Raw genomic sequence first — 25,783 nt, forward strand, 5'->3', positions numbered from 1 at the left:
TCATTGTCTTCTTTCGCAGTCATTATTTCTAAAATCTGCTCAGAAATTTTCATTTTTTTTTCAAGTAATGGTTTGGGCTGACTTATTCTCATTCATTAGCCATTTCTTCATTTATTTAACAATTATACTTTTTAAGAACCTACTGTGGGTAAGCATTCTGCTTGGTGCTGGGAATAAAAGAGAAGATATAAAGATAATTGTGACTTGATTATTCATTCATGAGGGAATCTCTGGGGTTTTGATTTGGAGAAAAGATCATCAAATACTTAAAGGAGAAAGAGTTATATGCCCTTATAATGCAACTACAGTCACAAAAGTGTCGGTTTTGCATCTTGTGAATATTGCAAGATAATGAGTTGCCTAGGAATGCATATTTTTTAAACTTTTATTGTAAGTTCAGGGGTACATGTGTAGGTTTGTTATATAGGTAAACTTAATGTCATGGGGGTTTGTCGTACAGGTTATTTTGTCACCCACGTATTAAGGCTAGTATCCATTAGCATTTTTCTTGATCCTTTTCCTCCTCCCACCCTCCACGGCCCCCCATTTGCCCCAGCATGTGTTGTTCCCTTCTATGAGTCCATGTGTTCTCATCATTTAGTTCCCACGTATAAGTGAGAACATGCGGTATTTGGTTTTCTGAAATTTTGGGCATTTGCGTGAAAGTCTGATTTATTTTATGCTTAAGACATGTTAAGTGTTTTCACTGCTTTTTCTTCACCTCCTCACTTTTATTTTTGGATTTACTCTTTGTTCACATTAAACCACTATATTTACATCTCAGACATTTGAAATCTTAACAACACAAATTCAGTAATATCAGAGGGCATTTTGGTATTGCCAACCACTTCTTCATAAGATCTCTTTACCTATGAACTCCAGCCAAGATTTCCTGTCATCAGAACTCTCAACACATTTCTCTCTGTATATGCTGCATCTAAAGAGGCTGCACTGCAAAGCTGACTAAACAAAAGTTTATGGCACTCGTTCCAACTTTACCACTGACTAGTTGTGTGAACTTTGAATGGTTGACCTCTTTTGGCCTCAATTTCTGAGGCAATTAATAAAATCAGAAACTCCATTCTTCGTTATGGATTGTTCCACTTAGGAATTTTGACTAGTTTTTTTCTGTGTTTTATAAAAATTTAAATACATAGCAATAAACATTGAAACTCACCAAAACCTAAGATGTTAAGCATACTGACTATTTTTAATGGGAGAATTCTACAGCAAAATCTTCATGATGCAGAGAATTAGGAAACCGCATCAAATACTTATTTTGGTGAAGTCTTCAGATGCATTATTCAACCTCTTTGGGTCAATTTTCATAATTTGAAATAAAGAGAATAAACTGGAGGTTCTCCGAATCTTCAGAATTCAGTGCTTTGAGATATTATATCAAGTTAGGTTGTTGAAATTGACATGACAGTTTAACAACTCCTATCCGAATGGGTCACGTGTTTCTATTTAAAAAGATATAAACCTTCTTCCATAAAAATCTTTCTTTTGAGAACACATGGACATAGGGAGGGGAACAACACACACTGGGGCCTGTGGAGAGCATCACGATAAATAGCTATAGAAGCCTCATGCTGGGCTTCACACCTAGGCGATGGGTTGATAGGTGCAGCAAACCACCATGACACATATTTACCTACATAACAAACCTACACGTCCTGCACATGTGACCTAGAACTTAAAGTTAAATCAAATTAAAATTTAAAAGTAGAAACAAAGTCATTTTTTAAAAATTGAGAAAATTAGTTGAGAATTTAGCAGGAATATGGAATGAAATGTAAATGTTTTTGCTGTTTTCTCAATTAATTCTCATGATTTTCCTGAATTATATCTAGATAGATAACAAAGGCATACAGATATCAGTACATTTAAGTAACTTTAACTATGAAAATTCAAAGTGAACAAACATAATTATGGAAATAATTTTCTCACTTAAAAGAGCATTTTCTTGGAGTCAGTTGTTACCCATGTTTTTTCTTATTTTGTCAGAGAGTTTTGGGAAGTAGCAAAATGTAAAACTATAACTGAAACATGACTATAATTGTCTAAAAATCAGGCTAAGGCGCATCCAGTGTCTTGTAGATATTTTTTTCATTGATTTTAATCTAAACACATTAGTTCTCTTTTAAAATTAAGCATTTTCCCACAAACTCAAAGGTCACCAGAGAATTTGTTCAAGACTTAAAAAAAAGTTCTATTTGTGTTTTAGATTCAGGCAGAACATGTATAGATTTGTTACCTGGGTATATTGTGTGATGCTGAGGTTTGGAGTATGACTGATCCTATCATCAAGGTAGACTATAATATTCAAGAGGTAGTTTTATAGCCCTTTCCTTTTCCCTCCCTCCCCCCATTAGTCCTCAGTAGCCATTGTTCCCATCCCTATATCTGTGTGTACCCAATGTTTAGCTCCCACTTATAAGTGAGAATATGTGGTATTTGGTTTTCTGTTCCTGCATTAATTTGCTTAGGATAATAGCCTCTGGCTGCATCCAAGTTACTGCAAAACATGAGTTCACTCTTTTTTAGGGTTGTGTCGTATTCCATGGTATATATATACCATACTACATTTTCTTTATTCACTCCACCACTGAGAGTCACCTAGGTTGATTCCATGACTTCGCTATTGTGACTAGTGTGGCAATGAACATATGCATGAATGTATCTTTTTGGTGGAATGATTTATATTTCTTCGGGTACACACCCAGTAATGAGATGGCTAGGTCAAACGGTAGTTCTGATTTTAGTTCTTTGAGAAATCTCCAAACTGCTTTTCACAGTGGGCTGAGCTAATGTACATTTCTAACAACAGTGTATAAGTGTTCCCTTTTCTCCACAGCCTCGCCAGTATCTGTTATTTTTTTTACTTTTTACCAATAGCCATTGTGACTGATGTGACATGATGTCTCATTGTGGTTTCGATTTGCATTTCTCTGATGATCAGTGACGTGAGCTTTTTTTTTACGTTTGTTGGCTGCTTGTATGTCTTTTTGGGAAGTATCTGTGACTTCTTTTGCATTAATAATCTGTATAGGTTAAGTAAGAGCAATCTTCAATATCATATTAATGATCTGCTTCATTTTGAGTAAACTAGTGCTTCTATTCCAGAAAGTGGTATAAAAAAACCTGGTGAATATAATATAATATAATAAATATAATACTTTCTGTATATAATGTGCCCGACTGAAAAATTTGTGATTATATTTTCCAAGTAAATTACTAGATTTGCACAGCTAGGTTTAAAAGAGAAAAAGGTCAGCAAAAAAGGTGGGGTGGGTTATGGTAATTTCCATATACCACACCCCAAACTGGCAAAGGTATATCACAATTAATCATCTTATGACGTTAGAAGTGTGTCTGTTTCCACCCAAGTTACACATTGGCAGAGATATACATACATTGAATTCTGCTACACCTTAAACTAAGGATACAAATTGCTAAGGAAAGGACAGTCTCAGCCAGCAATATCAATTCTCAGAACCAGAAGAGAAAGTAAGATCTTTTCACATGCTTTCCGTTCTTTCCATTGCATTTTGCATTCTTCTTATCCATTCTATTTCCTTTCCCACCCCTCCTAGGCCTCTATCGATTAAGGTTGTACTGTTCCACTGCTTTCCACCAGGGTCCAGTGGCTACATCCCTCTCCTTGTCCAAATCTGCTTTAAAGAAAGCCTCTGATAATCTTCCCCCACCTCCCCGGCCCTTGGGTAGAGCAACAATTTAAAGTATTGCCATACCCAGGAGAGTTGCATTTTAACAGGAATCAAATGCCTTGGGGTAAGAAATGAAACTCTTCTTATATAGTTTCAGGCATCAGTAAGCAGATGGGACATTTATCTGAGGGTTTTCCTCGTCTCTGGAACTCTGTGGGACTTCTCCAATCCCATCTATGTAGAAAGTTATTCCAGATATTGCTAATGTTACCATCATCTGCATCATGTTTTATACTCTAACACGTCGTTAACTTCAGCAAACTCACCTTCCCTGGATACCTGCCTTGTGCTGGACAATGTGCATCAAGTTCCCATATGAAACTCTTCTACAACTCTCTTCCCCAAATTTATTTAGACATTTCAATGCTGACCCATTTTTATTATTTTACTGTATCTACTCTTAAATAGAAGAATCAGTGCCAGGCAGGAGAGAAACATAAACTTGGGAAGGAGAAGAAAAGGAAAAAACTGAAATAAACTATAAAGAATATAACAAAACAATGTAGAGTACAGAGAACATTATCTTTCAAGCCAATTTACAGGTACCATTCAGTTCATTTAGGCTACGTCACTTACGGTAGTGGATTCTTTGAATCAGATAATAGTCTCAATCTGTCATTTCCCTGTTCCTTGCATAGATAATACCTCTGAGTCATACTCCCTAGAGCATAGTTAATTGATAAAAGGGTGCTTTTAGGACACACCAAAGTCCAAAAAAAAAAAAAAATAGCAAATCAACATCAAGGCAGCTAACTAGAAAGGAGAAGAAGAATTGTAACTGGTTGCATGATTTGATTGCGAATCTGATCATTGGGAACACCTTTATGGTTATGTAACCATATTACATAGTTCTACTATGTATTGGCAGAGTCAATATGACTGTAATTGCTGAAATGAATGTATGCTGCCTCAGTTCACTTAATTAGATAGACATCCTTTGGCTGACTATAGTTTATTTGCTGTGACCACTACTGCTCTAACTGAAAAATCTTATTTCTGGGTTAAATTCTAGACTATATCCTACCTGGCCTTTACTCCCTTTGAGTCTCTCCACTGTAGTAGGCTCTACACAACAGTTACTACTTCAGTCTTCCGAGAAGTGATGGCCATTGTGTCATATTCCTTTCCCCCAAATATTTTATAGTTATCTGATTTCTAAAAGATAAAGACAAAATTCTTTAGTTTATCACTCAGTACTTTGTAGTTTAAATCTACCTGCTTTTTAACCTAATTTCTCATGAATCTCCTGCATTAATCTTCCACTTTATTCTGGGTTTTTACCCATTTGTCTCCCAATTCCCCTAGAATTGAGTTAAGGTGGAGTCTCGCTCTGTCACCCAGGCTGGAGTACAATGGCATGGCATGGTCTCGGCTTACTGCAACCTCCACCTCCCAGGTTCAAGCAATTCTCCTGCCTCATCCTCCAGAGTAGCTGGGACTACAGGTGTGTGCCACCACGCCCGGCTAATTTTGGTATTTTTAGTAGAGACGGGGTTTCACTATGTTGGCCAGGCTGGTCTCGAACTTCTGACCTCATGATCCACCCACCTCAGCCTCCCAAAGTCCTGGGATTACAGGTGTGAGCCACCATGCCCGGCCTGATTCTGCTGCTTTCTAGTTATATGACCTTGCATAAGTTACTTAACATCTTTGTACTCAATTTACTCACCTGTAAAATAAAATAGCTATATCTCATATCTCCTAGAATTTTTATGAAGATTATAATTTTAAACTTGATCAATATTTAGATTAATACTTTGCTATTATGAATCACTTTAAATTTGTTATTAAATAACAAAATAAAGCAGATAGCTATTATTTCACTGAATTCTAAGTACCACGAGAGTGATTTACCGCATATATTTTGCTATATCTCCTGAATTTAGAAAAGTTCACGGCACTTTCAAGACAATAAATGCTTGTTGAATAATAATAGTAATTATTATGCATCTTATTTTGGGCTCTGATTATTATAACTCTTCTGACAGAGGCATGCATAAATGTTATAAGTGTGGCCAGAGTGATACTCTACCTAAATTGTCTACATTTACAAGCCTTGTTTTTTGAGTGTATTGTATGAGAAAGTTAAAAAGTCATGGCTTCTCATTACACTAAATTCACTTTTCTGCCTCACGGACATTTGGTAAACCACGGCACCTACATATTTACACCTGTAGACGTCTATAAATTAGTTTAAGTTACCCAACAATGAATAGATAATTTTAAAATAATATCAGGTTCATGTGTTTACTTACTTGTGACCAATTAATTAAAATTTTGTATCTTGTCATCTTATAACAAATGATCATTGATCCTATGAAACAGTTTCAAAATGGGGCTTTGAATACAGACCATTTATGACGAGTCCAGAGTGTGAACTTTACAGAGAGTAATGCTTATGTGGCGTCTTTTATTTGTGGTAAGAAATGATTTAATTTTTTAAAAAATTATCCTTGAATCCCCACTGCTCGAAATTATTTCTGTTTATGTACAGAGAGTTGAGCTAGTGGAGGAAAAGGCATATAAATTAATGGGGTCCTTTCCTCCACTTGAGTACAACATAGCTTCAAGATCGAGGATGTGATAGGAACCATGGCCAAATAACACTTACAAACTTTAACAATCAAACTAATCCCTCTTAGCAAGAGGAGAAAATATAAAACCTGAACTGCTGCTTGACACAGAGCCTGGGCTAGGAGGTGAACAGGCCGTAAAGACTTGTTCCATTGATTCAGTTACTTGGTTTTACTTTTAGAATTTGAGAAATAAGGGTATTTATCTCAAGAAAAAGGACTTTGGTCTCCATCCCACTTTATATTTTATTTTAAATGGAGAAGTTCATATTAAGGAAATGCTTTGGAAAACAGGTAAATATGGTCAAGCCCCTACGAGTAACTCTATGTGTTTTTCTCACCAATATGTCCCCAGTTCTAGTGCAGTTTTTGACACATAATTGGGGAATTGGTAATAATTTGTTGAATGTCTCAAGTCTTTCTTATGAAGATATCCTAGACTTTAGATAGTCAACAAATAAATAAATTGATTGACCAATTATTTACAGTTTGCTTCATTTTCTTAGCATCCTCAATTAACCTTTCTATTTCTCAGAACCCTTTTAAGAGTTTAGATGAAAGTGTGTTGATGACCTTCTATCCCTGAATATTCCAGTGTGTATTATTAAAAATACGAGCACTCTCCAATATCATCACTACAAGAATTAGGAAATTTAACATTACTAATGTTAAATATAACACATTGTCTAATCCACAGTCTATATTCAAAGTTTCTAATTGTCCTAATAATTTTTTTTTTTGAGACAAGTCTCACTCTGTCACCCAGGCTGGAGTGACACCACATCTGCCATGGCACCACTGTGGCTCACTGCAGCCACAAACTCCTGGGCTCAAGCCATCCTCCCACCTCAGCCTTCCAAGTAGCTGGAACTACAGGCATGCACCAGCACACCTGGCTAATTTTTGCAGTTTTTGGAGACATGAGGTTTCACTATGTTCCCCAGGCTGGTCTGGAACTCCTGGGCTCAAGCGATCCACCCACCTTGGCCTCCCAAAGTGCTAAGATTATAGGCGTAAGCCAACATGCCTGGCCAATAATATTTTTAATAAGATCCAGTCCAGAATCACACACTGCATTTAGTTTCATGAGATATTAGTTTCATGTAGTCTTGAACAATTTCTCAGTCTTTGTCTTTCTGGGCCTTGGCGTTTTTGGAGATTGGTCAATTATTTTTGTATAAGGCACTTCGATTTCAGTTTGTCTGATGTTTCTTCATGATATGATTCAAATTATGCAGTTTTTGGGAAGAGGACAGGAATACCACAAATGCGGTGTGGTGTCCTTCTCGGTATGTTATTTCAGGAGGCACTTGAATTTGGTTTGCTGTTACTGATGACTTTAGTTATAGTTGCTTGATAAATGTGCTGTCCACTCGGTTTCTCAACTATAGAGTCTCTATTTTCCTCTTTGTATGTATTTGTGAGGGGACACTCAGAGACTATGAGGGGAGATTGTGAGATTAATGTGTATTTGTGAGGGGATGCTCAAAAACTACGCAAATATCCCCTTCTTCACCAAACTTTGAACTACGGGTTTTAGCAAATTTATTGATGATTTTCTAACTCTATCACTGTATCCCAGATTATTGATTATAAGCAGTTTTAAAGAGATAGTTTCAACTATGTATAATGAAAAATTTAAAAAGCCATATTAAAGATAAGTGGATGCATAGATCAGAGCCACAGAGATTAGAAAAATGAACATCATTTTAACTCTGGGGGACTTTTTTTTTCCAGCAATGAGATTCTTTCTCTTTAGCCACAGCACCAAACTCTGAACCGGCTGAGCCTGGTTAGCCCTTGATTCATTGTATAAATGTGAGTAAATTCCTAAATCACTTTGAACTTGATTTCTTTCTCCTTAAAAACATTATTATTATTAAAAATATATAATATCATATAACAAAGGTATAATATTATATATTATTAATATATAATATTGCTGTATAACAATACTGTCGTTATTATATATAATAATATTGGGTCTTCCTTTACTTCCCAAGAATGAGTAAAAAAAAATCATTATGATGGATATTTGAACTCTTTGACAAAAGGTAATTTATCAAGCCCAGATCAAGTTATTAGTTCCTATTACGTCTATAAATATTCTTCCTGTTTCTGAGGGCACTATATCTCCCAAACTTTATTCTATATGAGACACCACTGCCACCTCCCATGACCTGATTTTTGGAACACGTTAACAGCTCTTGCCAAAGGAGTCTGACACAAATGAAGCGTCCTCTAGCCTCAAGTCTTCCTTATTCACACTTTCTCTTTAAAAACATTTCTGATTGATGCCCAAGGCATCTATTTCACAATCTTAATTTCAATTTGCCTCACCCTTAGGTGGGACTCTCTCCTGCTGATTTTGCCAAAGTTCAACTTTTTCTATTTGCAACTACCTAGATTGGAAATGGTTAGAGACTGAGACAGTGTAACTGGCAAAGTGACTCCCCACTGGGACTAATTTGGCTCAGCCTCCCAGTTCTAAGGAAGGCTCACCACCAACTCAGGGAGCAGAAACGTTGTCTGCAAGTGGGGATTCTCCTAGCTGAATTCTCTTTTGAGAAGATACATAGAGCATAAGTACAGACCAGTATGGAGCTGTTCTGGGATACCCTTTGGATTTAATGTGAGAAATAGCCATGCTGCAAAGTACTTTCAAAGACAGTCCTTTAGCCCCACAGACTTAAATTGTGAGATCAGCCTGTTTCTGATCATCCTTTGTAAAACACACAAGAGGAGTGACACATTGTCATTCTCTCACCTAGATATAAACCCACATCATTTATTCAAACTAGATTAATCCTCTTAACACTTCTGCAATGAGGATTGTCTGCACTCAATTGCAGAACAATTCTTGCAATTGGTTCTTGTCTCAGCAGGAAGCGTATGAGAGGCCTCATGGCTAAGCCAGAAATTGTCTTCCATGCTCTGGCAGCTCATTGGTATGATGTAACTGAGTGGCCTGGTTTGATTCTAGTTTGCTTGTATTTACCTGGGTTCCCTGACTCCCTCCCAAGTACAGGCCTTGTTGCTGTAACTATAGACATACTCTATCTCAATGAACTTTATTTGTCTCAACTTTTCCTTGGCAATCTGAGCTCTGGCTTCTTATGCTTACTTGTTGTGGCCAATAGCCCCAGTGCAGCAGGAGTGGAAATGCAGTATATGTTGAAAGAAACTGGAAATTGAAGCATTAAAACCACTCTGATTCCTATTTGGGTGACTGCCACATCCCTTTCCACCAAAGAGTTCATTGGACATCTCCGGGATATTCAGCCACTCCTGTAAAAGAGGCATGTTGTGAATCAAAATAGCATATTTTGCTATTTTGGCATAGCTAATACCAATGGTCTACAGAATGAGCTGATGACTTAAATAAATTAGTTCCTTCCATTTCTAATTTAATTCTGTGAAAAACTCAAACTGAGGTAGTGACATCATATCTTAGCCGAAGAAGAGATTTTTCACATGAGAAAAATCAAGCCTAAGGATTGGATAACTCATTCCAAAATGAAACTGACCATCTGGACTTAAAGTTTTGGTTTTCTGCACCTTAGTTTTACCTTTTAATGACTTTAAAAACTGAAGAATAAGAAGGAAAAGAAAAAACCCTTGGGGAAAAATGTAGTTGGTTTTAATATTGTTACTATCAGTATTACCACCACACTTAAATCCTGTGCTCAGTGATATGGATATGTCACTTAACCTTGTTTGTCCTTGGCTCAGAAGATTTGGAAGATACAGTGAAACACCTTTAGTGTTTTTCTAAAGACAAAATTTGGATTCTTTTTCTTTAGGAATATCTACATTTCCCAGTAGTACTTTGAATTTGACCATGTGCACAGATGTGATTGATGTTGATTTTGAGTGTGTGTAAGCTACATACTAGGCTATGGACATGTCATAAAATCAAACATGGCACAATAGGGCTTTAGGAATTGGCCCAAGGGCTTCAGCCAGAAAATGATCTCAAGTCTCCTTAGACATTTAATACTATATATTTAATATATTTTCCTTGAATTTTAATCACAGTTGAAATTCTCTAAAAGTCTGAATTAGTTGTCTTTGATCTTTTTAGTTCAATAGATTAAAAGTCTCAAAGCATCTCTTATAACAATATAGTTTTTAAAAAGCTTTCTAAAAGTAAAGATTAATGGTATTTTTCATGATAATAAATGCATTTTAACTGCCAAAGTGAAGCTCAAGAGTGCAATGTAAGGTTGTGCACAATTTTAGGAAGATTTGAGCATTCTTAGGAGTTGAGGATCAACTGTCTAATTTTAATGACATCTTATTTGGCCGATCTTCAGGAAAAGATGGGTTTTGGACTTTTTTTGCAGTCTTTTTCCTGCTTCTCCAGTCATCAGACAACACACATACACACAGACCTACAGACATACACACCCACAAATCAATAAGGAGTCAAGGAGAGGTTGTCTTTTCAAAATGTGACTGCATTTAACATTTTGAAAAATTTTCAAACTGGACTCAATGCAGTTGAATGCTTGAAGTGTTCAGAGAGATTTAAAGACATGTACTCCTTGCTGTTATCCCCACATGGTTTAATGGGTGAGGTGAGAGATCACCTCAAGATTATTTCCAAGCCAAGAACAGAAAAGATGAAGAAAAACAAAATCAAACAAAAATGTTAGGCCTTTTATATACCAGATCTTTTGTATACTAGTGATCTAGCATAGCAGGGAGGTACTTAAAAAAAGGAACACACAGGATATTTACTTATATCTATCTATGTATTTATGCATTATACACATATAAAGATGATTTGTCTGTCCTAGCTAAAGATTCAATCATTTTCTTCTAATTGCGGATCTAGTTACACAATCTGTCTCATTTAATTTGCTGTTAAAAATATATACTATGGCAACCCAAATGCCTATCAATGATAGACTGGATAAAGAAAATGTGGCACATACACACCATGGAATACTATGCAGCCATGAAAAAGAATGAGTTCATGTCCTTTGCAGGGACATGGATGAAGCTGGAAACCAGCATTCTCACCAAACTGACACAGGAACAGAAATCCAAACACCACATGTTGTCACTCATAAGTGGGAGCTGAACAATGAGAACACATGGACACAGGGAGGGCCTGTGTCACGCACGAGGGCCTGTCAGGGGGTTGGGGGCTAGGGGAGGGATAGCATTAGGAGAAGTACCTAATGTAGATGATGGGGCGATGGGTACAGTAAACCACCATGGCACGTGTATACCTATGTAACAAATCTGCACATTCTGCACATGTATCCCAGAACTTAAAGTATAATAAAAATTATAATAAAATAAAGTATAATAAAAATTATATATATACATCTATATATAGAGAGAGAGATAGACAGATAGATATAAGTGCATTCTCCAGAAGGCAATTGCTTCTCCCCAAAACATGTTCTACTTCTTTTAAAGCCTCTGGTAAAACTTTTATCTAAGCCATCAGATTTAGCAATTTGTAACTGATCTAATCTCTCCACAAAATCCTTGCTTACTGAAATTGCATCCAACAGTTTCTCACTATAAACCATTCAGCTCACATAAAACTGAATGACAAACTATGTCTTTCTTCTTTTTTATTTTCATAGTCTCATGCTGTTTTTCTTTTAACCCCTCCAAATAGATAAGCTTAATCAGAAATCAGAAATCATTTCAGCAATTACCAGGTATAGCATTATGAAACAGATAATCATTTAGAATTAACATAATAAACATAAAGAACCACAATATCGGCCATCATCAGATGGAATTTAAGTAATTACAATATTCTTTTTCGTTAATCCTCCAATAGAATATAAGGGTTTCTAAAGGTTTATAGGTGAGTGCCATTATCTGAAAGAGGCTTTTTTATTCCTTTATTATTTAATGCATTCACTCATTCATCAAACATTGATTATTATCTAAGCACCAAATATTATGTAAGTATAGAGGAAATAATGATGAACAAAAATAGGCACACGATTCATAATTGTTTAGTTTAAACATAAAATTGTCTCAATAATTAACTATGAGGCTGAATGACAAATGTCTATTACATAAACCTCTTTTGAATAGATAATTATGTTTGGGAAAAAAACTTATCCTTGTCTTCTCTATTAATTACTGGGTTGTCTCGCATTGTGTTTGATGCAAATTAGGTGCTCAATTAATACATATTTAATGATGAAATTTATGTTTATATTAATATAAAATCTTTGATCTTTTAGATTTTGAAATTCCACTTATTACAGTTTCTTTAGTCTCATATTGAGCTTATAATAAAGGTCTTTATTTCATTGTAAACCCAAATTCTGGCCAGTACTTAAACTATTTCTTCACAATAAATATGTCACTATTTCTTGGGCTGCCTAAATTACATGGATTTTATTATATGTGGATTCTCCATAAATCCCCACAAATGCCTAACCTAATGGGCAGAAGGTATGGCATTTGTGAAATTGGCACCTGAGGATCCCGGTGATTCCTAACAGTAAATAAGATTAATCCCATGAAACTAGGAAAATTTGCTTAATGTATATGTTATTTGAAGTCTTGTCATACCCTGAAACAATTGGGCTTAAATGCTGGAAAATGAGAGATCAATGTGAGAAGATGAGAAGATACTCTCCAATTTTTTGTGCCCCATAGTACTTTGCAGAAAAGGCATTTTATGGCTATCTACGGAGCAAGTGGTTGATTGACAGGTTGGATCAATTATTTTTTCCTGGGAAAGTAAATAAGAGTACTGAAAAGTGTAAAATCAGTTCTATGTTGAGACTTCCAGATGTGATTTGCAATGTCATAACTTTGACATGTGACAACAAAAGATGAGTCTGTCTTAGATAGAATCAATACACGATGATTCCCTCCTTTTCTCCTGTTCGACTCAGCTGCAAGAAAATTTGTAGTTCTCCAAGCATGACGAGGCTGGCTTACTTCTGTGCACCTTTAGTTTTTCCCTGAAGTTGTAGTTCTTTCAGAGCCCTGCTTAAGGTAGGATGGATGCCTCCCAGTGGATGGTACATACTGAATAGGTGCAGAGACTTGGTCTCTGTCTCTCTTGCCCTGAAGTTCAAGTTTTTCTGAATTAACCTATGTCCTCAGAATGCCACTTACTCCTCTGGTTACCACTCTAAGATTCTGGCCTGGTTATTTCTTAACTAATCTAATGGCTCTCTGATGCTTCTAAAGAACATTTATGCCATTATCCTCAGCAAACTAACACAGGAACAGAAAACCAAACACTGTATGTTCTCTTATAAGCGGAAGCTAAGCAATGAGAACGCATGGACACAGGGAGGGAAACAACACACACTGGGGCCTGTTGGGAGTGCAGGAGGAGGGAGAGCATTAGGATAAATAGCTGATGCATGCAGGGCTTAGTACCTGGGTGATGGGTTGATAGGTGCAGCAGACCACCAGGGTATACGTTTACCTATGTAGCAAACCTGCACTTGTATCTCAGAAATTAAAATTAAAATTAAATTAAATTAAAAAATTATCTAGTATCCTTTTTAGTTTTCAGTAGGAAGACTGTTATAAATAACCTAATATGACTTATTTACAGAAACAGAAGCTGGAATTATCAATAGTGTTTTTTTATTAATGGATTTCTTTTGGATTGCACCATTCTACAACAGCCAGCATGATACTGACCACAAGATAGTCTAAGTAGAAAAATGCTACCTTAGAATTGGCTCATGTTCTAAAATTCCTATATCTTCTCTTTTACAAAATGCCCAATAAACTACAGATTTGCACATTTTCTGTCTAAATTTATAGATAATTCCATACATGGGATATGTTAAGATATTGGGATATAACATTTGCACAGTTTCAAATCTTTTATTACTAGTGTTCTGCCTTTTCAGTGATGTACTAAAAGATTTTGGACAAAGGAATCCCCATGATATCAGCTAGATTTTGAGTGTTTAAGGCAAAATCTTCTTTAAATGCTTCCTTCCTCATTCTTTCCATATTTTATGGTACTATTTTTCATTCTGAATTAGCAGCATCTTTGAATTATTCTCATTTCACAAAAGTCATCTGTTATAATGATATTATTACTTGATAAAGTACAATGTCATTTAATTGACTCCTCACCTCCTGGATAAATTTTATGTGATCACATTTATTTATTCAACCCATACTTAATGAATGCCTAATATATGCTAGGCACAATGTTAGACATTGAGAAGCAGGTTAGTTGCAGAAAAATTGTTGCACAGTTGTTCTATTTCTACTGTCTCCATTACAGAATCTTTTTCATTATTTTTGAAAGGACTTTGCAGTGGAATAGCTAATATGTTATCTTCAACATGATTTCGTTTTCATGACACTCCCTAATCATTTCCCAATATTGGTAAAATAAGGACATGTGAATCAATTGTCTTTGAATTCGTTTTTAAATGACTCATGGAGATAATCATCTAAATAGGAAAATATGAAGCACTTATATTTTATTTCTTCATATTAAAGGTCCCTTAAGAATACCTCTACTCAAATAAAATGCACCAGTGTTAATGTTTTCTGGAACATATTGCATCCAGTAGTAGTTTAATTGACTTATCTCTCATCTCTATGAAATTTAATGTTTTTTCTTAATCTTCAGGACAAAACTTTTAATTAATGCATTGTTTCAGGTGTATCAGTTGAAATACAAATAGAACTGTTGCTATATATACGACATTTATAGCATCAAAAATAAGATCCAGTTCTTCTGCATATATTAAAAAAACTGATTTGAAAATAAATAGGTTTGGTTGAATATATGGGGACATAATAGGGTCTTGAATGTATTTGCAGTGCTCTACTCCATATTATCGTATAATTCTGAAGTTACACATCTTTCTAAAGATGTAAGAACAATGTATTACGTACTGAATATTTATATGAGGACACACTAACTTAGTATGTTCTTTCAAGTCTACTCTTGGAATTTCTTTCTACATTGAAATGTAAGGCTTGATTAGTCCATAGAAAGTATACATTTTGGAACATTATGCTTATTTCTACCAAATATAAAGTTTCATTATTTTTTGAAATAAAGAATTAATTATTTCAAATTCTTAGAGAAATGGGATGAGCAAAATTTTAAAAGTGATCATTATTCTTGAAACTTCCTATGTTAACCCAAATTTAGAACTAAGAAATATACACTTTAATAAATTATCCCCATAAGAAATTTCTCTACAAATTATAGTTTGCATCTCATGTGATCATAACATTAAGCTTGAAACTTAACAATTCTACATCATTTTTCATACTTAAAACACCTTGGAATAGCATTAGCTAATTAATCAAATTAGATAACAATTCTGTTATGAACTGAACATTATATTGAATCATTTGCTGCAGAATATCAAGATGGCATATGTATAGATGTCATTTTTGAAGTAATGATTATAGCCATGTGCAATAAAGTATTTATTACTTTATCTAATTAATACACATTTTGGCATGTCAGGGTTTGTGGGTAATTATAGTTTTCTATTGCGGTAATAATTTGTATGATTTATGAAGCCTGTGAAACAACAATGTGAGCCAAAAAGCTGTCTGGAATAATTACAGTTAAGCAGTGTGATCAACAGGTATGCCCAGCCAAGAGAACACAGCCCTGGGGATAAGATCCTCAAACAAACAGAAGCAACTGGAGCTGTTCAGTTCTCAGCCTGCTTTTTCTTACCTGAAAAAAATGGCCCACCCACTGTTCTCAGCTGTGTTAACAAAGCACTGATTGCTTAAGTCTATGTGGTTATTTTCCAAAGGTTCATGTGCTAATGTGGAGGACTTCATAAAAAAACAAAACAATAATCATGGATCATATAAATTTTCAGTTATTTCAAGGAAGAATGAATGTCGACACATTTAATTTGTTTAAGAATGCCAATGCCTTCTGTGGCTACCGAAAACTTTTACCTAGAATCTGAATTCATTCTACTCCAGTTGGTGATAGAACACTCTTCGCCCTGCCATACTGGCTATTCCAATAGGCTCTGAGTCTGGCGTCCTTACTGAAGCAAGATACCTGGAGTTATTGTCCTAGTGGGAATGTAGAACAGAGTTTGTCTCCCAAGAATTTTGCTCATATAAAGGAACTGACTGTCCAGAAACTTAAGAGTTGGAAAGGAGCCCACCTATCATTGTCCACATTTATATAATAAATTTTAAGAAGTTGGTGAGTTGTAGGAGGTCTACAGGTTATTCTTTATTGGACATTGCTTTTGCTTTGCTACGTCTACTTTGACCTTTCCATCAGTCATTTTCTTTTGCTTCATATTAATATCCTCAAGGTATGTAATGTTTTAATTGGCTTTCAGCACATACACTGAAGCAGGAGATCCTATCTCACAGAAAGAAGCAGCTGTAAATTTCTGTGAACTGGTCTCAATATGTGGGGAGTTCTTAAATTAGTTTGATCTTTCTCAGAAAGACTAACACATTTATATCTTGCAGGAGTATATTGAATTTTTAGTTATTAACTCCAGGTAGAGCCAGGTTCTTACTGTCTTTTTATACTGGAAGACTAAAAGATAACATCAAATAATACTGACTGTTGAAAGCAGTGTCATAGGATATTCCACTTTAAAATTAATGCTATATTGTACAGTCAGCAATCTGTAGCATGATAGCCACTTTTGTATAAGTCAGAAAGTTATACTGCAAGAGAAGGGCAACAGCTCCACAAGTGGTCTGGAATGGAAATCAGGAATTTCTCTTGACACATTAAACTAAGCAGTAGCCTTCATTGACCCCAAATTTATCAAGGACTCGTTTTATGGTGAGTCAAGGCAAAGAGAGGAAACAGACGAGGTAGATCAAGGATGCGAATCGGGGCCTGGAGAATCTGTAACTCATGCCAACCTCAACCTTTGGTGACAAATTGTCTTTGAACTGTCAAGGCTTCTCTCACAATGGGTTAATCGTCATCTAAAATGAAAATCCCTCTCTTTGACTTTCAAAATATTTGTTAGAGGAAGAAAAGTGGAATAAACACACACACACACACACACACACAAATAGCAAAGAAAATTTTTTCCTTCCAAACAAGAAGCTACTTTTGGTAGAAAATGTGTCATTTTTAGGAGCAGTAAAACATTAAAGAGGAATATCCTTACTATTTGAATCCTAAAGTTACATTTAGGCCTTTTCTGTTTTATTAGGCACAGTAGAAAGTTCAGGTCAAATGGTAACTCTAGAAAGAAACAACATCTGTGCTTTTAAATGTTTTAAGTAGAATTTTAGAGATAGATATTTAAGTAATTAAGTCCATTCTGCCCCTGGGCTTAGCATGCAGGCAACGTCCAAAACACCCATTCCCTTGCCTCCTCCTCTCTATTCTAACGCGGCAGCTTGTCCCGTTCTCCCACACACAGAGGCAGACACACATGCTTCCTGTAGCTTCCTGTAAATGACAATGGCCCCAGTAGGTTAAAACCCTTCCAAGAAAACAAACAAACAAAAAAGGTAAAATAAAGTTCAGAAATCCAAAGGTCAAAGAGTAAAGTGAAACCAAAAGCTATGTCAGGATATTAAGGGGAGGTAAAAACAGGGTGAAAACATACTGTTAATCTCCATGATTACAACTTCATCTTACAGTTTGCTTCTCATCATGGATGAGGACAGTTTGGTGAAACTGAGGTTGGAATTATATATGTGTAGCATGGATGCATATATGTATATATATGCACACACACATAGAAATAAATATACTGTTGCACATGTTTAATACTGTATGAGCTTTTATGTACACCTTTGCATAAAAACTAAGATTATGCATTAAAAACATTTTACATCTTCAACGGCTTTTGCTGTCATTTCCGGGCATCACTCATGTCTTTTCCTTTTTTGGTTATTGGCTAACTTCTATTTCTTTAACATTTGCCACTTACCAAAATTGATGCTGTTATTCAAAGAATGCATTTTATGAAAATTTCAATTAAGGCTATGTGTGTATAGTAGTTTGCTTTTTCAAATTATGGGTGTCCTTACAAAATTGATTTATTAACCATACATTTTATTTTATTTTAAAGTTTAACCATACACTTCAAAATAAAATAAGGTGTATGGTTAATAAATACACTTTATTTATTTATTTATTTATTGATTTTTGAGACAGGGTCTCACTCTGTTGCCCAGGCTGGAGTGCAGTGGATCACAGCAACTTTGGCCTCCTGGGCTCAAGCGATCCTCCCACCTCAGCCTCACCTCCACCTCAGAGTACCTGAGACTACAGGCACATCCCACCAAACCCCAATAGTTTCTTCTGTATTTTGTGTAGAGACAGGGTTTCCCCATGTTGTCCAGGCTGGTCTCGAACTCCTGGGTTCAAGCTATCAGCCCACCTGAGCCTCCCAAAGTGCTGGGATTTCAAGTGTGATATTTATCATAGACTTTAAAAATATTAAAATGACTGCTATTAAAAACATGAAGCTGTTAATGTTATTTCCCAGAATCATTTACATGTGGGCAACTCTTGCTCACCTTGTCCAGTTGTTTTTTTCCACCATTAGTTTCTTGTTCAAATGCATTATCTGGTAATGTCGTTATATGAATGTACTCTTGCCAAAGGGGCTAACAAAGCTGAAAATGAACACAGTTTATACCTGGTGTCTGTAGTCAACAGGCTCTGTGTTCTTCATTAAACGGTGACCAAACCGGAGGTGTTGCTGGGAATTACACTTCCTCTTCTTTCCAGGAACTGTCTTCTTTTACCTCAAGAAGCAAAGGCTCTCTTTCATTTTGTTTTGTTCTCAATAGCTTATTTCACAGGGAATAAAAACACACTAAAATCTTGTGTATCTGTAGACTTTTTTTTTTCAATTTTCCAGAAAATTATTCTCTGAAGAGTAGCTTCCTTGCTTTGAAGATGCAACTCTTTTGACCTTAACTCTTTTCATTGCCCACTTTTTGGCAGTGACCCCCTAAAACAAGAAAAATGTTGAAGATGAACAACCTGAACTGGACTCCTGCCAAGTCCACAAACCGATTTTACAAGTGAGATGACTCATCACCAGAAGAATTGTAGACCTATTGACCTTAGCGTTTCTTTATTTGTTATATTTTGAGACAGGGTCTTGCTCTGTCACCCAGGTGGAGTGCAGTAATGTAATAATAGCTCACCTCAGCCTCCCGAGCTCAAGTGATCCTCCCACCTCAGTCTCTCATGTAGCTGGGACCACAGGTGCCACCACTACACCCTGCTTATTAACTTTTTAAATTTTTTTTTGTACAGATAGAGTCTCACTATATTGCCTAGGCTGACAGAGTATTTTTTTTGCTTAATTATTCTTTATTCTCAAATGCAGTGAATAGTCACAGTAGCCCACCATGGGGGCTTCATTTTTAGACATTACAGTAACTAGGGGAATTCTATTAAGGAGCCATCAGCTAAACCATTATTGTTATTATTATTATTCTTTAAACCAAACTACAGATTTACTCAAATTTCATCAGTCTTCCCATCAGTGTTCTCTTTCTGGTCCATGATCCAATGTAGGATTCCACATCACAGTTAGTTTTTGTGACTCCATGTCCTCTCCCACGCTGTGATGGTTCCTCAGTATCTCTTTGTCTTCCAGGACCTGACACTTTTGAAGAGTATTAGACAGCTATTTTGAAGAATGTCCTGCAATTTGGATCTGCCTAAAGTGTTTCAATGAATAAATGTTACTCGTGCATTGTTGGCCAAGAGTACCATAGAAATGATAAGCCTTTCTTAGTGTATCAAATCAGGTAGTGTGGGATGTCAATATGCCTTATTACTGGTGATGTTAATCTTGATCACTTGGCTGAGATGGCATCTTCCAGGTGTTTCCATTTTTAAAATTACTATTTTTCCTTTAGCAATTAATGGGTACCTTCAGGGTGATAATTTTGCACTAGGCACATAGAATCTTTCTCCTCAAAGTTTTACCCATGAATTTTGGCTTTCATTGGTACATCTTGCCTACAACAATTATTACTGTGGTATTCTATTGGTGAATTCATATTTCCATCTTCTTTCTACATTTATTGATTGGAAGAGCTGTTATCTCCCATTCATTCATTCATCCATTTCTTTATGTCATAGACTCATGGATGCTTATTGTATTCTCTTGGTAAAAATAATCTATTAATTTTTTTTTGTATTATACTTAAAGTTTTAGGGTACATGTGTACAATGTGCAGGTTCGTTACATATGTATACATATGCCCTGTTGGTGTGCTGCACCCATTAACTTGTCATTAACATTAGGTATATCTCCTAATGCTATGCCTCCCCCCTACCCCCACTCCACAACAGGCCCCAGTGTGTGATGTTCCCCTTCCTGTGTCCATGTGTTCTCATTGTTCAATTCCCACCTATGAGTGAGAACATGCGGTGTTTGGTTTTTTGTCCTTGCAACAGAGTATTTTTAATTTTATATTTTCTATCAGTTGGGGACAGCAATGAGGTCTGATTTGATTCTTTCTGAATTTCAGTAGCTTTATCATCTACATGTGTCTTCACAGTGTGTTTTTAGAGTTTGCTTTAAAATTCTTCTTGAGATATGTTTTCTACCTCCTGACCGTAGAAGTGAAACAGCTAGATTGCAAGTCATTAAATGTATCCAATAATTTTGATTCTTTAAAGCTCTTACTCAATTTTCCTCTATGTACTGCAATTAAATTCATCTGATAATCCTCATACGTTGCTGATTTATAAATGATCTCACTGAGACGTGTTATATTTTTTTGCTGCCAAATTTACGCAGAGTGCGTCTATATCATTTAATATTGAAGGTTGCTTCAACATGGATGGTAAAGTGGATAATTATGGTGATTGGACAATTCAAAGATAATAAAACACCTGTTTCACAATAATTTGAATGTGTTCCATCAAGCTTTTGTTTGGGAATTTAAAACTACTTAATTGTATGGTTAAATAAAACACATTTTTATCTTTCTTTAGTATATGATAGACTAAGTAATATTAGAAGTTGGGTAGAGTAAATCTTGGAAAAACACCATTTAAAGTAAAATACTGTAAGATTTTAAAATGTTAAGATTTTAAACAATGGTCCAACCACATTAGAAAACAGCTTAGAAATTTCTTAAATAGACTTACAGTCTATACTAGCCATTTAAGTCCTAGATATTTACCCAAAAGAAATGAAAGTATATTTCCAAACAAAGACTTGTGCATAAATATTTATAGAAATTTTATTTGTAATAGCTGAAACTGGAAACAAACGAATTGTCCATCAACAGATAAATGCACAAACGTTGAATACTGTTTAGTGATAAAAAGAATGAATTATTATTATATACAACATTGAAGAATCTCAAAATGATTATATTGAGTGAAAGAAAATGCAAACTAATTTGTAATGGTGGGAAGCAGATCAGTGGTTGCCTGGGGATGGGGTAGGAAGTAGTGGGAAGAGAGTTTACAAAGGGGCAGGAGGAAATTTTTGGGTGATGAGTACATTCAATAAATAATTTTGGTGACAGTTACATGGACGTATACATATGTCAAAACATCTAATTGTATGCTTTACACATGGACAGCTTTTTGCATGTTAATTTTACTTTAATAAAGTTATTTTTAAAAGGCAAACAATGGATTTCTACCGAAAGGAAAAGAAATCATTATATAAAAAAGATACCTGTACTTAGACATTTATCGCAGCACAATTCACAATAGCAAAGATGTAGAACCAACCTAAGCATCCATTAACAGATGATTGGATAAAGAAAATATAAATATACACCATGGAATGATTTTAGCCACACAAAGAATGAAATGATGTCTTTTGCAGCAACATGGATGGAACCATAGGCCATTATCTTAAGTAAAATAACTCAGAAACAGAAAGTCAAACACTCCATATTCTCACTTATCAGTAAGAGCTAAATAATGTGTACTCATGGACTTAGAGAGTGGAATAATAGACATAGAAGACTCAGACAAGTGGGAGAGTAGGAGCAGGATGAGGGATGAGTAACTGCAAAACAGGTGTTGTGTACGTTGTTCGAGTGATGGTTCCACTAGACGCTCAGACTTCACCAGCAATATATCCATGTAACAAAACTGCACTTACGCCCCTAAACTTATACAAATTTTATAAGGTAAACATAAAGAACACTATATACCACCTATATCCTTGTACCAATAAGCAAGTTTGGGGGAAATTGAGATGAGAAGACCCATCATGACTGAAATGGGAGAGCTGATGCCTTCTTTAATGCCAAAACTGTCTTAAGATTTCTCATTGCAACCCTTCCTTCATCACAGCAAAGGTGCAGGGAGGGCAAGGCACTCAAATTCTGAGAAATACTCTTATAGGGGAAAATAGGGATAAGATCTAAAGTTCCACTTGTTTTGATCTTGCAGATTCAACCATTCATTTATTCACTCATTCATGCAACAAGTGTTTGTCAGGTGCCAACTGTGGGCCAAATATTGTATTCTCATTAGGGATAGAAATGAAATGAAAACAGATGCCTTCCTTATGGCATTTATATTATAGATAAAGGAGAAAGATATTATCAAGTACTCAGACAAACTCACAGTGACAACTGTAACAACAGTTATTCAGGAGAGCTTCAACATGATGTGAAACCCTATGTTTAGTGATTTTATCTAATTAGGAAGAACTCAGAACCAGCCAGGATGGGGAACTCAGGAAGCATCAGTTATATATTTATATAAAATGCATATACTGCATCTTATACATGATATACAATATAACATAACATATTATTATTACATAGCATCATTGTCTGCTTGAATACAGAAAATTAAATGCAGAGACAGAGGAAGCTAACATTTGTATCTGGCAACGTAGCCTGATATGGTTTGGCTGTGTCCCCACCCAAATTTCACCTTGAATTGTAATAATCCCCACTTGTAAAGGGTGGGGCCCGGTGGAGATAATTGAATCATAGGGATGCTTTCCCCTGTACTGTTCTTGTGGTAGTGAATAAGTATAAATGGGAGTTCCCCTACACAAGTTCTTCCCTGCCTGCTGCCATGTAAGATGTAACTTTTCTTCTCATTACCTTCCACCATGATTGTCAGGCCTCTCCAGCCATGTGGAACTGTGAGTCCATTTAACCTCTTTCCTTTATAAATTACTCAGTCTCAGGTATATCTTTATCAGTAGCATGAGGACAGACTAATACATAGTCTATTAGTTATGGGTGGACTTTGAAGCAAGTCTCTCTCTCTGTCTGTTTTTTGTTTAGTTTTTTGAGACAGGATCTGGCTCTGTCACCCAGCATGGCTCACTGCAGCCTCAACCTGCTGGGGTCAAGCAATTATCCCACCTCAGCCTCCCAAGTAGCTAGGACTACAGAACTGTGCCACCACTCCTGGCTAGTTTTTGTGCTTTTTGTAGAGACAGGGTTTTGCCATGTTGCCCCGGCTGGTCTTGAACTACTGGGCTCAAGCAATCCACCTGCCTTGGCCTCCCAAAGTGCTGGGATTACCAGTATGAGCCAATGAGACTGACTGAAGCCAGTTTCTTTGTGTTTGATTTCCAGATCTGCAGTTTGTTAGTTATGGGACCTTGGGAGAATCTCATTACTCTGTTAAGTCTTAGTTACTTCATCTGCAAAAGAATAATAGAACGATATGTAACTTACCTGCACATTGTGCACATGTACCATAGAGCCTAAAGTATAATAATAATAATAATAATAATAATAAAAAAAAAAAAAAAAAAAAAAAAGAATAATAGAATGAATAAGGTCTTAGGGATTAAATAAGAGAATGCATAGTAACGTTGAATAGACACTAGCTATTATTATTACTACTATGATAAAATCATTTGTTCATTGTTCCCATGACATGTTTCGTGCTTGCTCTAGTCACAGACTTGGGCATATACAAAAATTAAAGGATAAAACAAAACAAAAAATTGCCATGACTGAGGTTGTTGGCAGTTGCATCTCAAGCAGTTTATAGTTTTAGAAAAGGAACAGACATCCATAAATAATGTGAAGAAGAAGTCCAAATTCAGTTGTTGTGGTGGAAGACAAAGGTTACAGGACAAGTCAATAATATAATTTCTTGACCCTATTGTTATCTTGTGTGTGGGAAGAGGTATTGCTCAGGGAACAATCATAAGAGTGATATTGTTTCCAAGTCACCATAAATGCCTAAGAATATGCCCTCAATCCACATGTTTATAGATAAAAGAAATTAAGTGCAATACTGATAGGATGGAGAAAATAAGAAATTTACTTTTTATCTAGGCTGTGATGTATTATGTCTCGCTTCATAGCCTGCATTAAGTTTTCTAATATTGACAACATTTTTCCATGTTTCATGTTCACTCATTTATTCATTCATTCACCAAGTATTTTAAGTGCCTATTATGCACCAGGCCCTATTCTAGAAGCTGGTCTACATGGACAGTATCTTCTCATGAGACATGGTATGATTGCTAGGCATGACTATGTTCTAATATAGATTTTGGAGACCAGTTAATACTTAATTTCAATTTCACATAAACATTTATTCAATCTCTATTCTCTTCCAGACACTACGTTCAGGGTGCAAAAATGAACGAGGCAAGATTATCTTGAGCCTTGTGGAGATAATTTAGTGAGAACGCCACATTGGACAGGCTATTACAAGTGTGATGAATGTGCCACAGTTGCGAGGACAGGATGCTGTGGGAATGTACAGCCAGAGGAGTTCCCTGATCTTTGAGGTCAGAAATATGCTCACTGGTGAATGGAATTTACTCTGAGAAATGGCTTTAAACATGAAACCAATGCTTGAACAATAGTTAGTTCCATACCTGACTCACATTTAATACTTTCCGATCTTGTTCCCCATGCTTCCGTTGCCTGTAATGTTTGTGAACACTATTTTCTACAGTAAGAGATCTCAGGTTCCTTTCTATGGTAAGCACAACATAATATTCACCCTCCTGTTTTATTCCTTACAGCATCTGGCTCCATATAAGTTTGTTCTTATTATTGTTTAATAATGGCGATGATAGTAAAGGTGGAATAACTCATAATCAAAAGTGTTGATCAAGGATCTCAGTTAATAAGTGAGGAAGGCTGTATTTAATTAGAGTTATTTTTCCAAGTAATTTTGAATATATTATCTTTCCTATTATGGCTTATTATGTACATTTCTAAAACCTATGGTAGAATATGTACATGTTTATATATATATATGCGGGGTATATATATATATATATATATGCATACAAGCTATGGCAATTTTTAAATTTTTATTTATTTATTTATTTTATTTTATTTTTTTGAGACAGAGCCTTGCTCTGTCTCTCAGGCTGGAATGAGGTAGCGTGATCTTGGCTCACTGCAACCTCTGCCTCCCAGGTTGAAGCGATTCTCCTGCCTCAGCCTCCCGAGTAGCTGGGACTACAGGTGCCTGCCACCACGCCCAGCTAATTTTTATACTTTTAATAGAGAGGGGGTTTCACCATGTTGGCCAGGATGGTCTCCATCTCTTGACCTTGTGATCCGCCCACCTCG

At 35.8% G+C, this 25,783-nt stretch overlaps 1 long non-coding RNA gene across 1 annotated transcript; it reads left to right on the plus strand.

The window, feature by feature from the left end:
* Positions 1–3,416: 3,416 nt before the first annotated feature.
* On the plus strand, positions 3,417–19,996 carry LOC112135161 (uncharacterized). The gene is made up of 4 exons (XR_002916445.1): positions 3,417–3,510; positions 8,042–8,122; positions 19,218–19,297; positions 19,882–19,996. It is a non-coding gene; the product is annotated as an uncharacterized LOC112135161 (long non-coding RNA).
* The last annotated feature ends 5,787 nt before the right edge of the window (positions 19,997–25,783 follow it).

The sequence above is a fragment of the Pongo abelii genome, chromosome 8 (genome assembly GCF_028885655.2).
Source record: "Pongo abelii isolate AG06213 chromosome 8, NHGRI_mPonAbe1-v2.0_pri, whole genome shotgun sequence".
Classification (NCBI taxonomy): Eukaryota; Metazoa; Chordata; class Mammalia; order Primates; family Hominidae; genus Pongo; species Pongo abelii.